This window comes from Taudactylus pleione, unplaced genomic scaffold, assembly GCF_031769625.1.
Source record: "Taudactylus pleione unplaced genomic scaffold, aTauple2 ptg001542l, whole genome shotgun sequence".
NCBI lineage: Eukaryota > Metazoa > Chordata > Amphibia > Anura > Myobatrachidae > Taudactylus > Taudactylus pleione.
The window spans coordinates 702839-715963 of record NW_028285939.1 but is presented as its reverse complement, the minus strand read 5'-3'; the positions used below and the strand labels follow the sequence as shown (position 1 = coordinate 715963).

The 13125-nt window shown below is 49.9% G+C and overlaps 1 pseudogene across 1 annotated transcript in view; it reads left to right on the top strand.

Moving 5' to 3' along the window:
- LOC148442406 (KAT8 regulatory NSL complex subunit 1-like) overlaps window positions 1-10732 on the top strand; it is a 64664-nt pseudogene extending 53932 nt beyond the window's left edge. Inside the window, exons 10-16 of the transcript XR_015875813.1 lie at window positions 261-383; window positions 1748-1909; window positions 2231-2348; window positions 2644-2698; window positions 3595-3707; window positions 9209-9464; window positions 9608-10732. The product of XR_015875813.1 is annotated as a KAT8 regulatory NSL complex subunit 1-like (transcript). The remainder of the gene's footprint in view (window positions 1-260; window positions 384-1747; window positions 1910-2230; window positions 2349-2643; window positions 2699-3594; window positions 3708-9208; window positions 9465-9607) is intronic.
- Window positions 10733-13125: the final 2393 nt, after the last annotated feature.

The following is a 13125-nucleotide window of genomic DNA, read 5'->3' as shown; positions in this document are numbered from 1 at the left end:
TCTGTGGAATTTACATCTCTGCCTGGCTGCATCTTTCTGCGGATGTTTTCAAATCCATTAATTGTCGCTTGTTTTTCTGACTTTTTTTTTTTTAATTCTGGTTACTTGCCAATAAAATCCTCTAGCTTTTATACATTGCAAGGATACTGCATAGAATATGGTGCGTGGCTCTTTTCTTAACCTTTGTTTTTAAGAGGCAACTTGCTTGCAAGTCTTGGTTTCACCGCTAGGAGCTGAGCCATGTTTTCTTCATTGTGCAGCAGGTTGTGCTTATGGTAGGAATGACCCAGAGAGATTAAATCTGTATCGTGCGGAGGCTTGGCAGAGAAACGTCAGACTAATACCTGACTCGCAGCTGCGAAGGACACCTCCCAATCATTCAGGTGAGTGAGGCCCATCCTGCACAGGTTCTGGGCCTTATAAGGCCCCTTCTGCAATACATCCTAGGTGTATTGCCCTGCTTCCACCCTCCTGGCCAGCACTGAGTAGTGGATGTACCCCATGGGCTGCTTGCGCCTTGTCTGTGTGTCAGTGCTGATCTATAGTCTCTCTCCATCCTCCGTGTGAAGTCTGGCAACTTGTGTTGGTTTCAGGGCTGTACAAATATTTCTATTTTCTTTGTATAGAATTTCCTGGTGTATATTTTAATGTCTTTAACACTACGTCTTGTGCCAGGTAGGAGGTAATGTCTATTTCAGTGATGTTGTGAGGTGTGGCATTCTCTGTCCGTGTTTATAGTAGTTCTGTTCATGTCCCAATAAATTGTTTGTTTGCCATGTTGTACGACCTATGGTGGTTAATGGGCCTCTGTCCCTAATTTCTTCAGTAAATCTCGTGCGATCGCTGCCTGCGGATATTGTACGGAACTGAAAATTCCCTTTATTCTAATCCTTCAAAACAAGTACAAATCCTCTCTCATTGGTCACGGACTGCAGGGGGCGGGAGATGTCTCTTGTACGGGTTTCCTTGTGTTAGTTGGAATTTCCAGTAAAGTTTCACATTGATTCTGTGTGATCTCGGGACTATTTGTTGTGCTGTATCCATGTGCTTGGAAGATTTAATTACATTGTCGGTGCAGAGGAAAACGCTAGATGTTTAGTAAGAGTGGCAAGCGAATGGCTCAGGGTGTAACTTGTTTCTCTGAAGGTGGAAGCCCCTTTCAGGTTTCTTCTCCATGCTCTTTCTGATTCACCCCCCTCTTCCCCCTAGGTTACATCATTGTATTCTCATCACAATACATATCACTGGCTTAATGTTCTGATCGCAACAGTGTTAATCATGAAATCATTCACTGTTATGCACCCTGGCGCTGGTACATTATCTAGTAAACATTTCCTGCCTTGTTGTTTAGACAATTCCTATTAGTCTTGTTTGTTGCAGACTTGGATAAGAGCAGTAAGCTTGGCAGGGTCCATCCTTCCCTGTTAGACAGCTCCGTGTTAGACCTTCCCTGTTAGACAGCTCCATGTTAGACCTTCCCTGTTAGACAGCTCCGTGTTAGACCTTCCCTGTTAGACAGCTCCGTGTTAGACCTTCCCTGTTAGACCGCTCCCTGTTAGACCGCTCCCTGTTAGACCGCTCCCTGTTAGACCGCTCCCTGTTAGACCGCTCCCTGTTAGACCGCTCCCTGTGTGCCATCACCATGAAGCATCCGCAGAGCTTTTCACCTGCGCGGTGCTGACATTTGGTGCTAGGACGCCACCCTGGGCTGAGTGTGCATAATTTATGTATGTGTTTTTGGCTGCAGGGTTTCTGTTTCGAGAGGACAGGCAATACAAAGGCGTTCTGAGCCCAGTATACATGTGCCCACCTCTCTTACTCCAAGACCGAGCCCTCTGCTCCATCAGCTTCTTCCCTCACGGAGACCTCCCCTGCCTCATCGGTCAGCCAGCAGAACAGTGCCTCTGCGGTGAGTGTGCTGCTCCTCTTAGCTTCAATGTTTCCACTTTAGTTACGTTAGAAAAAGAAAAAAAAATGTAAGTAAATTTCTTCACTGCAATATTTTCACACACGTTTCAAGTGACATGTTACAATTTGCCTTGTGTGTAAGGCGTGCGCTAACCATCTGTCTCCTTGGGTGGCAGCGCTTGTCAGTATGGCTGTAATTGGCCACAACAGCAGAGCGAGGAAGAAGCGTGACGCGTAATCGGCGGTTCTTCCTTTTCTCTCCAGCTTGTGTCACAGTAACGCTCTACGCTCTGCCATCATTATTGTTTTTTTTTTTTTTTAGGCTCTTAAGCGGAGAAGATTGAAAACTCTTATGACATTGATAACATTGTCATTCCTATGTCTATGGCAGCGGTGGCACGGGTGGAGAAACTACAGTACAAGGAGATCCTGACTCCAAGGTAATGCTCCGTCCATCCCAAGCTCCAACACTGCCAGACTTCTACCATATAAGTGATGCAGATGTGGAAACCGTAGGACCCAGGCAGCTATTTCTGTTGCCTTTCCAAGTTACTTTAGTGATCCTTTATGAGCCATTAAACGGCGTGTCTGCGCCCAGCGCAGTCCTGTAGCCTGATCTTAGTGGGTTTATTTCATGGGCTTTCAGGCGACGGGTTGGAGCAAGTTCCTGTGTATGTAAAACATTATGTGAGCAGTAATGGAGGCCTTTGTTTCTTCCCCTTGTTCTGTCCTCAGCTGGCGCATCCTGGACTCTGTGGAGCGAGAAACTATCCTGAAAGATAACCCGCAGGTGAGTGACCGTGACCTCACTCCACCACGCCTGCATTTTCCTGCTAGATGCGTGTTTGTGCCGCTGGTGTGGATCCGCCATGATTCGTTAATTCCTATAAATTGTAATATGCTCTTCCTACTACCAGCAGCGGGATCTGAATGGCCGAATGTTCTAACTGTAGCATCGTGCATTTCCCTGCCATTAACAACCTGTAGTGCAGGAGTATCCAACATGCCGCACTGCAGCTGCTGTGGAACTACCTGTCCCAGCATGCCCTGCCACAGCTTTTCTATCAGGGCCTGCGGAAACTGTGGTAAAGACATGCTTAGATGTGTAGTTCCACGGCAGCTGGAGGGCCGCATGCTGAATACCCTGCTGCAAAGCACATGTGGCCAGAAGGGCTACCAGTGCGGAGTTTCCAGACTGCTGGCAGCTGACTGGAGTGAATGGGAGAAGCTTTCTACATGTAGCGCACAACTCCACTGGAATGAATGAGCCATAGAACAGGAAAACCTATAGCACAGTGCTGGCAACCCCTAGCGGCTGCCTGCCAAACACCCTGCCATAGAGACGGCATGAAGGCGGAGACAGGCCTTAAACGCACACACTGAACAAGCAGCGCCAATTAAACTGTCAGCAGTGCAACCTCAGCAAGGGAGGGGGGGGGGTGTGCATGTCCTCCTGGCTTTATTTTATCAGACGTGACTTAAAGCCAGAGGAGGCGTCTGAACACCCCTGGGTAGTAATCCTTACATATGCTATAAATGTTTTCTGGGGTAGGTGCGAATGATCTGTTACCAGTCAGTCTCTGTCTCCCAGAGCAGCTGGTTGCAGTGCGGTGACGTCAGTTTGTCACATGAGCTCCTGGTCGGTCGGCTTTGTTACTCATTTACCGTCTTAATGTCTCTCCTTAGTTGGAAGACCTGTCTGATGAAGCATATCTGAACCGTCACAGTACAAACGAGGAGATTGAGCGTTCCCGATGGGATTACTGGTCTTCAGCTGCCCCCCAGAGGCGAGGGAGCAGGTACATATATAATATATAGGCTCATGTTCTAGCGCACTGCGGGTCTAGTGTGATTACTTATATGGCACTCTGTTTTGCTACATTGTATTTCTGTTAATGGTGAGTATGTTTTTGTCTCTGTAATGGTGCGTACACACGGTACGGCGGGGGGATGATCAGATAGCGATAACCATCTGTGTCCTCCCTGCTGTGGGGGAATACCTCTCCTGCTCTCATCTGTGTCCTCCCTGCTGCGGGGAATACCTCTCCTGCTCTCATCTGTGTCCTCCCTGCTGTGGGGGAATACCTCTCCTGCTCTCATCTGTGTCCTCCCTGCTGCGGGGAATACCTCTCCTGCTCTCATCTGTGTTCTCCCTGCTGCGGGGAATACCTCTCCTGCTCTCATCTGTGTTCTCCCTGCTGCGGGGTATACCTCTCCTGCTCTCATCTGTGTCCTCCCTGCTGCGGGGAATACCTCTCCTGCTCTCATCTGCCTTCTCCCTGCTGCGGGGAATACCTCTCCTGCTCTCATCTGCCTTCTCCCTGCTGCGGGGAATACCTCTCCTGCTCTCATCTGCCTTCTCCCTGCTGCGGGGAATGCCTCTCCTGCTCTCATCTGCCTTCTCCCTGCTGCGGGGAATGCCTCTGCTGCTCTCATCTGTCCTCCCTGCTGCGGGGAATACCTCTCCTGCTCTCATCTGTGTCCTCCCTGCTGCGGGGAATACCTCTTCTCCTGCTCTCATCTGTGTCCTCCCTGCTGCGGGGAATACCTCTCCTCCTGCTCTCATCTGTGTCCTCCCTGCTGCGGGGAATACCTCTCCTGCTCTCATCTGCGTCCTCCCTGCTGCGGGGAATACCTCTCCTGCTCTCATCTGTGTCCTCCCTGCTGTGGGGGAATACCTCTCCTGCGCTCATCTGTGTCCTCCCTGCTGTGGGGGAATACCTCTCCTGCGCTCATCTGTGTCCTCCCTGCTGTGGGGGAATACCTCTCCTGCGCTCATCTGTGTCCTCCCTGCTGCGGGGAATACCTCTCCTGCGCTCATCTGTCTACTCTCTGCAGCAGGGAGGAGACAGAGGAGAGCAGGAGAGGTATTCCCCGTAGCAGGGAGGACACAGATGAGCGCAGGAGAGGTATTCCCTGCAGCAGGATGGGTGATGTGCAACTTGTTATAATACAACATGCCAACTAGCCCCTGCTCAGGACCCCCCTGGGCTTCCTTCTCACAGGTGTTAGCTACAATTGTGGACCGCCAAGCAGTCCCATCAGTAATTCCTCGGTACAGGCGATATCTTTGCCTCCTCCATGGGTAGACATGCTTTCTACCTCAGTGCAGAGTCTAGTGGCTACTTCTACAGCTCTTCAACAATTGTTGCAAAGTAAGAGACCCCTACCCAGTAAAACTACTAAGCGTACAATGCTATCCTCACAATCTACACCGCTGTTAGATTCCGAGGTATCATCTGGGGAGGCAGAAGACTCAGATCTCTCTCGCAGTCCCCCTCAGGGGGAGGAGGAGCCTCAGTCTAAAGTGAATGTACCTGCACTAGTGAGGGGCTGTCGGGCTGTCAAATCAATTCTTCAGATAGAAGATGCTGAGCCCACTCCTAAAACAAAACAGACACTTTTTAAGAGACAAAGTGGTTTTAGCGCAATTTCCTCAATCTGATCAGCTTTCTGAGCTCATGAGTGAAGCATGGAATACGCCAAGTAAATTTTTTTTTTTTTTTTACCCTATTCCAGCAGCTGATTGCGCTAAATGGGAAGCTCCCCCAGCAGTAGATTTTCATGTGACACGTCTAGTTAAAAGCTCTACCTATCCTTTACCTATCCTTTACCTATCCCTACGGCATCTTCGTTAAAGGACACGACAAATGGGAAGATTGAAGCTTTCCTCAAATCTATGTATTCTCTTACAGGAGCTATTACTCGTCCAGCAACGGCCACTGCCTGGGTGGCAACAGACATTGAGAGCTGGGTAGAAGCTCTAGAGGACACATTTCCCTCTGATGCCTCCCAGGAACAGCTGACCTATATCTCCCACATCAGGGATGCAGCCTCCTATTTGGGAGAAGCTGCTTTGGATTCTGGTCTCCTGGCTTCCAAGGCAATTGCTATTTCGAGCTCGCCGTATCATTTGGCTTTATTCATGGAAGGCCGTCACAAACTAGTCCTTGGAATCACTGACTTACACTGGGGAGATCCTGTTTGGCCCAGAGTTGGACAAGATTGTGGCTACCTTAGTGGCTTCTAAGACTGCTTTTCTGCCCTCAGCATTTACACCGAGGCCTCCGATGTCATCCTTTAGGTCCTTTTGTCCCCAGGGAAAATCTAAATGTCAGTCCTTTCCTCGGCAGTCATTATTCACAAAGGCCTCCAAGCCCGGGACCAACCATTCCTGGGCCACCAGACGTCCGGCTGCTAAATCGTTGGACAAACATTCAGCCTGATGGGGCGGGCCCACCTAGAGTGGGAGGCCGACTTCTTCAGTTCACCCAATTCTGGCGTCAGACCACCACAGGCGCCTGGGTACAAGAAGTGGTCTCTCATGGTTATGCCCTCCCATTCCTGAGAAGTTTTTTTTTGTTTTGTTTTTTTTCCCCCCCACCCCAGCAGTTTTTACACAGGCCCTCCATCAGACCCGAGCAAAGCCCTGCTCCTCCAGAAGGCCATTCAGTCCTTGCTGTGCGTGGGGGTAATAATTCCAGTCACAGCGTGGGAGCGGTGATTATTCCTCCCTTTTCTTGGTTCAGAAGCCCAATAGGTCTCATCGGCCAGTCCTCAACCTCAAGTCTCTGAACAAGTTTATCAGGGTTTCGTATAGCAATCATCAGCTCTATTGTCCTAGCTATGGAACCTGGGGACTAAGGTATCTTTGAACATTCAGGACGCTTATCTACATGTACCTATAGCGCTCTCCCATCAGCGGTATCTCTGGTTTGCTGTCCCTACAGCAACATTTCCAATTTCAGGCACTGCCCTTTGGGCTTTCTATAGCTCTGCGGATCTTTAATAAAATCATGGCAGTTATGGCAGTCCACCTGCGTCACCAGGGAATCGGGCTATTCCCATACTTGGACGACCTCTTGCTCTTGGCACGCTCTCCGGATGTCATTCACCGCCATCTTCAGGAAGCCATTGCCTTTCTACAGAGGCACAGCTGGTTGATGGAGCCTCTGTAGAAAGCCTTCTTGGACTTCTTGTCAATGAAGTGGACCTTCCATTTGGCGTACCTTTTCCTCCAGTGTCCTTCTTCCTCTGGTCCTTCGGAAATTCAAGCAAGAAGTGGGCCCGGTCCTGTTTGTAGCTTCGGCTTGGCCCAGACTCCATTGGTACTCCAATCTTCAAAGTTTCTCCATAAATGTCCCTTTCCAACTTCCTTAACGATTGGACCTCTTGTATCAGGGTCCCTGTCTACATCCGGACCTGACCTGTCTGTCTTTGACAGCGTGGCTCTTGAGAAATCCCTGCTAAGGTCCAAATAGATTTCTCCCTCTGTGGTCCAGACCATGCTCTGAGCGCGTATGCTGGCCTCCGACTCGATCTATCACCTGGTGTACTACCAGAAGCTTTGACACTCAGGTTTTTCGGGTTTCTGGAATCTTTGCCTTTCTACAAGCTGGTTTGGATTTCTGACTCCACCTGGCCTATCTGAAAGTACACGTCGCTGCTCTGTCCATCTGGTTCCAGTGCAGAATTGCTTTACTACCGGGTGTTCATGCCTTTCTTCAGGGAGTCCTCTGTATTCAACCCCCCCTTTGTCCCTCCTGTGACTCCGTGGGTTATGTCAGATGTTCGCCAAGCACTTCAGAACACTCCGTTTGAACCCCTGGAATCAGTAGACATCAAATGTCTCATTGCAAAGACTTCCTTATGGTTATCGCGTCTGCCCGTAGGCTGTTGGATTTAGGAGCGCTTTCCTGCTGCTCCCGATTTCTGATCTTTCATCAGGACAGTGCTGTTCTTGGACTCACCCTGGCTTCCAAGGTAGTTTCTCGTTTCCACTTTAAGGAGGAAATTTTAGTTCCAGCCTTCTTATAACCAGACCCCTCTGCATGTGAGACCTTGTTGGTTGTGTCCTTGCTCTGAAGATCTACGTGGATCTTACAGGTTCCATCAGGAAAACTGATTCCCTCTCTGTCCTATATGGATTGCATATGAAGGGTTGGCAAGCTAATAAACAGATGGACCAGATGGCTTCGCATGACTATTTCACAGGCTTACTCGCAGGCTGGTCTTCCTGTGCCAGCTGTCTCTGCTCATTCTACTCACTCTGTGGGTCCCTCGTGGGCAGCATGCCGTGGCATGATAGGCCACGTGGTCTCCTGTCCATATCTTTCTTAGGTTCTATGCCTTTGATACACTTGCCTCTCGAGATGCCGTATTCTACTCAGGAGCGTCTTCTCCCTTGAACAGCTGCTTTGGGACATCCCCATTGTCTCCCATGTGGAGCCATATGGCCCCTGAAGAAGAAAAGGAGAGTTACGGTAGACTTACTTCGAAGTCCATAGGGTCCACAGGGCACCCGCCCTGATACACCTGGCTTCTATGGGTTTCTTCTTTTGGTCACTTGTTTCCTTCTCTGTTGTGTGAGTGTGATTCTTCAGTGTACCAGTCTTCCTTCGCACCTGTCCTTCTCCTGCCTTGGGCTTGTTGACAGAACCGATTGCTGTGGGCGGGGTATAGGGGGGAAGGACCGGAGCATCCTCGGATAGCAAAAGCTTTGCAGTTTGGTGTCCGGTCCTCTTATCCACCATCTACACCCCATTGTCTCCCTGTGGACCCTATGGACTTCGAAGAAAGAGTTAATATAGGTAAGTCTACCATAACTTTTTATTTATTTTTTTTTATTTTATTTTTTTATTACCATTGTTAACTTTCTACCTGTGCATTATATATTGAGAAATAAACAAATATTCACTTATTTATGATTTTGTTTCTCTTTTTAAACATTTGAGCAAATATCACCATTTTTTCCCCCTCTGCAAATGGTATTCCTGCATAGGTTTCAAAGTGCACGTATTTTAACATTTGGTCACTTCCGCGTCATAAGAAAAACACAACTTCCTTCTGGTTTTTATTGTTTTGTGGTTTCCTCCCAGTCACTGGCGGCAGCAATGGCTGATATTGCTCTTCAAAGTTGCCCAGAAATCTGTAGTGCCTACAGTCTCTCTGTAATGGCCACAGGGCACAACACTGTAGGGACAGGTGGCGGCCGCCATAAGTTTCATAAAGTGCCACATTGGTATAAGGCAGAGGTTCCCAAACGTGGTCCCCAACAGTTCAGGCATTAGAAATATCCATGGTTGAGCACAGGTGGCTTAATTAGTAGCTCAGTCATGGATATCTTTAAAACCTGAACTGATGGGGAGCCTCGAGGACCGCGTTTGGGAACCCCTGGTAGAAGTCTTATGATAGGATTAAGGCAGCTGCTTGTTTTATCAATTTAAATAATTTGATCCTTTGTCTGATAAATGACCCATTCAGTACAATTTAATGAATTCAAGCAAAATGTTCTTAACAGATCCTCCAACAAATCCGATGGTCGATGGACGCCGCAGCCTCCTACAAACAGCCAAGGGTCCCTGCAGCCAGCCTCTCCAGACTTTGGATGCCACAGCCTTAATGATGTCCCACTATCCCTGTCATCTGCTGCAGCTGACAACATGGAGCCTTACAGCACAGTCCAATGCCTCTCTGTCCACAGCCGGCAGCGGGTGTTGTCCTGGAGCGAAGACACCAGATCTTCCACACCCGAGCTCCCTGATGAAGAGGAACGGGTATGTGGTCTCCCATACATTCCTCCATTTCAGTTGAATACTGTGTATCATTGTACTGACATTGGAGCGTTTTTTTTTCATTAGACTGGTCCCTACACTGCTTAAACATGCTCATTTTTTTTTTTTTCCATCTCCTCTTACAGACTGTTCCACCATGGGATACCCGCTCGTTTCCCCTTGCAGACAGAGACCATCGAGCTCTTCAGACCTTGCCAGTCACACCCAGCAGAGGCAGGAACAAACCACACCAAGATGTCTTGTGGCATACAGCAAATAAGCTTGGTGCACGAACTGAGAGCATAGACTTTGGCATGTCAACAGAAAACCTCGCCCCCACCTCCAAAGAGCCCCCTTTACCCAATAGCATTTCAGTAGTTCGATTCCGTGCACACAGTGGTGAGAAAATTGCAAGCCTGGAGTACTTTCCAGCTAGGTCGGTCAACAAGAGATGAAAGCTCCCCCCTTCGATCACAATGTGTGTGACCAGAGAACACAAACCCATATACTTTATTCAGTATCAAGTGCTTGGCTGGCTTGCAGGCCCGAGTGGAGCAGTAGGGTGCACCATAACGTAGGGGGTCCTGGGCTCAGCAGCACGCTGAAGGCCTGTGGCGAGGTACAGCACAGCGCACATGCTGAACCTCACGCACTGAGCAAGGGCCGTAGGAAAGTCTTACGCGGATGACGCAGGTTTCCTATGGGTTCCTGAGGTGTGACGGCTGTGTAGGTACATGGAGCCGGCTTGTGTAGCTGGATGGAAGGCGAAAGATTTGGAAATATTGATAGCGTATTCTAAATGAAAATATTATGAGTCTGAAAGTTGGGGGGGAAGGGAGAAAAAATAATCAGGTTTAGACCCTTGACTGCCAGAGGAACGAGCTCGCGGAATTGGAGGCTACGTCTGGCAGCGAGGTTACAAGACACTGTTCGGGTGTCCAGTCACTAATTCTAATAACTCATCACTGTGTATTGGTTGCAAGAGGATAAGCAGGGTAACCCGGCATCTGTAGTATGATGCACAGGACTGGTGTTTCTCCCCATGAATGCACAGAGTTTGCGTAGGATTGTGACGTCTGTTTTTTGTAAAGATCCCGTGGTCTGAAAAGATTAAATGTTGCAACCGGACTGATTTCCTCACCCCCTCCTCCCTTTCCCCCGGGAACAAATTCTGTAATTATTTAATGAATGGGAAGAAGTCTGAGAATAGCCTGGTGTATATGGATATATGGAGTTAGATTGCTAAATAAATTCTAAATCATATTAGACAACCTGGTGTTTGTGTTGATTTGTGTGGTCTCTGGATGTTACTAGATGAACCATATACATGTCCCAACCATTCTGACCAGGTCTGCGTTAGAAGGTTGGAATTTCATCTCTAAATTCATTCACTAAATGTAGCACTTAAGTGTTGTGTTTTATAGGTGGTTTCCGCCTTCAGGTAATGAATGTACACTTACTGTGACAGGATGGGCTTCTCTGCTTCCAGTGGTTGTACAGATTACACTTGAGGCTTGGTTACCTGCCATAACTCACCACTCCTGTTGTTTCTACTTCAGGGTCCATAGGGGGTCCACAGGGTTGACCTTGGGGTTATAGCTGGAACAGGATCCATGGGCACCACACAGTTAAGCTTTTAGCTCCCAGGATGCACTTGGGTCCTCTATACCCCGCCCCCGAGCCACAGGCACCTCAGTGTAAGCTGGTGCCCGGCCGGAGTCTGTCACCGCGCAGGGGGGCTGCAGGAGCAGCCCCCAGAAGCTTTTTATTTTAAGTTAGATTTTATTTATTTTAATCTTTTTACTACAGACGGCAGCGAAGGGCTGTCTGTACAGACGCCCACGCTGCCGCTCTGATCCCCGACTGGCGCCGCGACGCCAGTACTGATCTGGGGATCGCGGCGGGAGGGCAGAGTCCGTACTAGCCGGACTCTGTCTACCTCCCAGGACTGCTGCCGGAGTCGCCGGGGATTCAGGTAAGCCGCGCGTCGCTGGCTAGCGGCGGCGCGCGGAATGCCTTAAATGCAGTCCTTTAGCCTCCGGTCCTGGGGACAGACCGGAGGCTGCTGGCAGTGGCTGCGGGCCCCCCCCATAACCCGTGGGACCACTAGACCACCAGGGATAAAGGGGCAAGCGGGAAGCCAGCATCCCTGGGGTTATGGCCAGCCAGGGGAGGAAGCCTTCCCTGTCAGCGGCTCCTCCCCTCAGCTCAGCGCGCCTTTCAGCACGCATTCTGGCGTCGCTGAGCTGCAGTTACACGGCCACTCCTCCTCTGAGGTCTCCAGCGGCCATTTTCCCAGTGGCAGCGCAGATCTCAGGGAGCACGCGGACCGGTCCCCCTGTGTACCTCTCCCCTGATTAAGGACAGCGTACACAGCACTATAGCCCTCCCAGACACTGAATCTGGGCAGGTTGATTGTAGTGTAAAGGTGCAGTGAGTATATCTTCCTGCATGGTATGTGACTATTGCTAGTGCTGCCGTCTGTGCTTATTTTCTACTTACTGTCAGCTTATACCTATCCCTTTACTTCTCCTACAAGCCCTACAGGTGTGTGGGGGAGGGGCGTTTCTACTGACCTCACTTATATAGATCACGTATTTGTGAGGTCCGTCACATACAGTTGTGTGCTACTCAGTGCCATATTGTGGGCTGTTGTTCAGCACACCGGTGAGTGCGTTTTACTTCTACCCTGGTGCCAGATATATAATATATTCTGTCATGTCAGACGAGGAGGTTGAGCGCTCAGTGGCTCCGGTGTTGGCCTCCTGCGGACGCTGTTCTGCAGGAGTGGATAGGGAGGATTTGTCACAGGATGGCCTGTGTAGTCGATGCCAGGTGGCTCCTGGCCCATCCAGACCTTCTCTGGCGCAGGAACCACCGTGGGCGATGTTTTCTCAAGTGCTGGTGTCTATTGCGGACCGTCTGTCGGTCCCGACTGCTCTCCCTACTAGGGCGGTGCCCCAGCCGACCATCCCCCGGGTGTCCCGCAGTTATTGCGGAGTCCTCCTGGGTCTCAATCAGTAGGTCCCTATGCGGGGTTGCCTATGTATATACAGGCTTCCCCTGTGCCGCAGCAGCCTGTGGTACCTTTTCAGGCCCCTATGGCGACTCCTCCACCATGGGTGGATGTGCTCTCCAACTCCGTGCAAAATTTGGCAGCCGCTTCCTCGGCTTTTCAGTCAATGTTGCAGACTGACATGCCTTCTAGGATTTCAAAACGCCCACTCATGACACGGGCTGCTCAGGTATCGGACTCAGAGGGTTCCTCAGATGATGGGGAGGTCCCTGATGACACTGACTCGGACGCCTCGGTCCAGGAAATGGATACCAAGTCGTCCATTAATGTGCGAGCACTAGTTAGGGCGGTGCGAGCTATTCTTCTTATAGAGGATGAGGCACTGGTTCCTAAGTCGAAGTTTCCTAGTTTCAAAAAAACTAAGGTGGCTTCTGCGGTGTTTCCCCTGTCGGATCAGTTCACGGATCATATGGCGGTAGCTTGGCAGGCGCCCAGTAAGAGATTCCTTCCTCAGAAGCGGTTGGCTTCTAATTACCCCTTCCCTGAGGCACATTGTAAAAAATGGGAAACTCCACCGGCGGTGGATTCCCATGTCACCCGTTTAACTCGGGGCGCCACCTTACCATTACCGTCGATATCCTCGCTGAA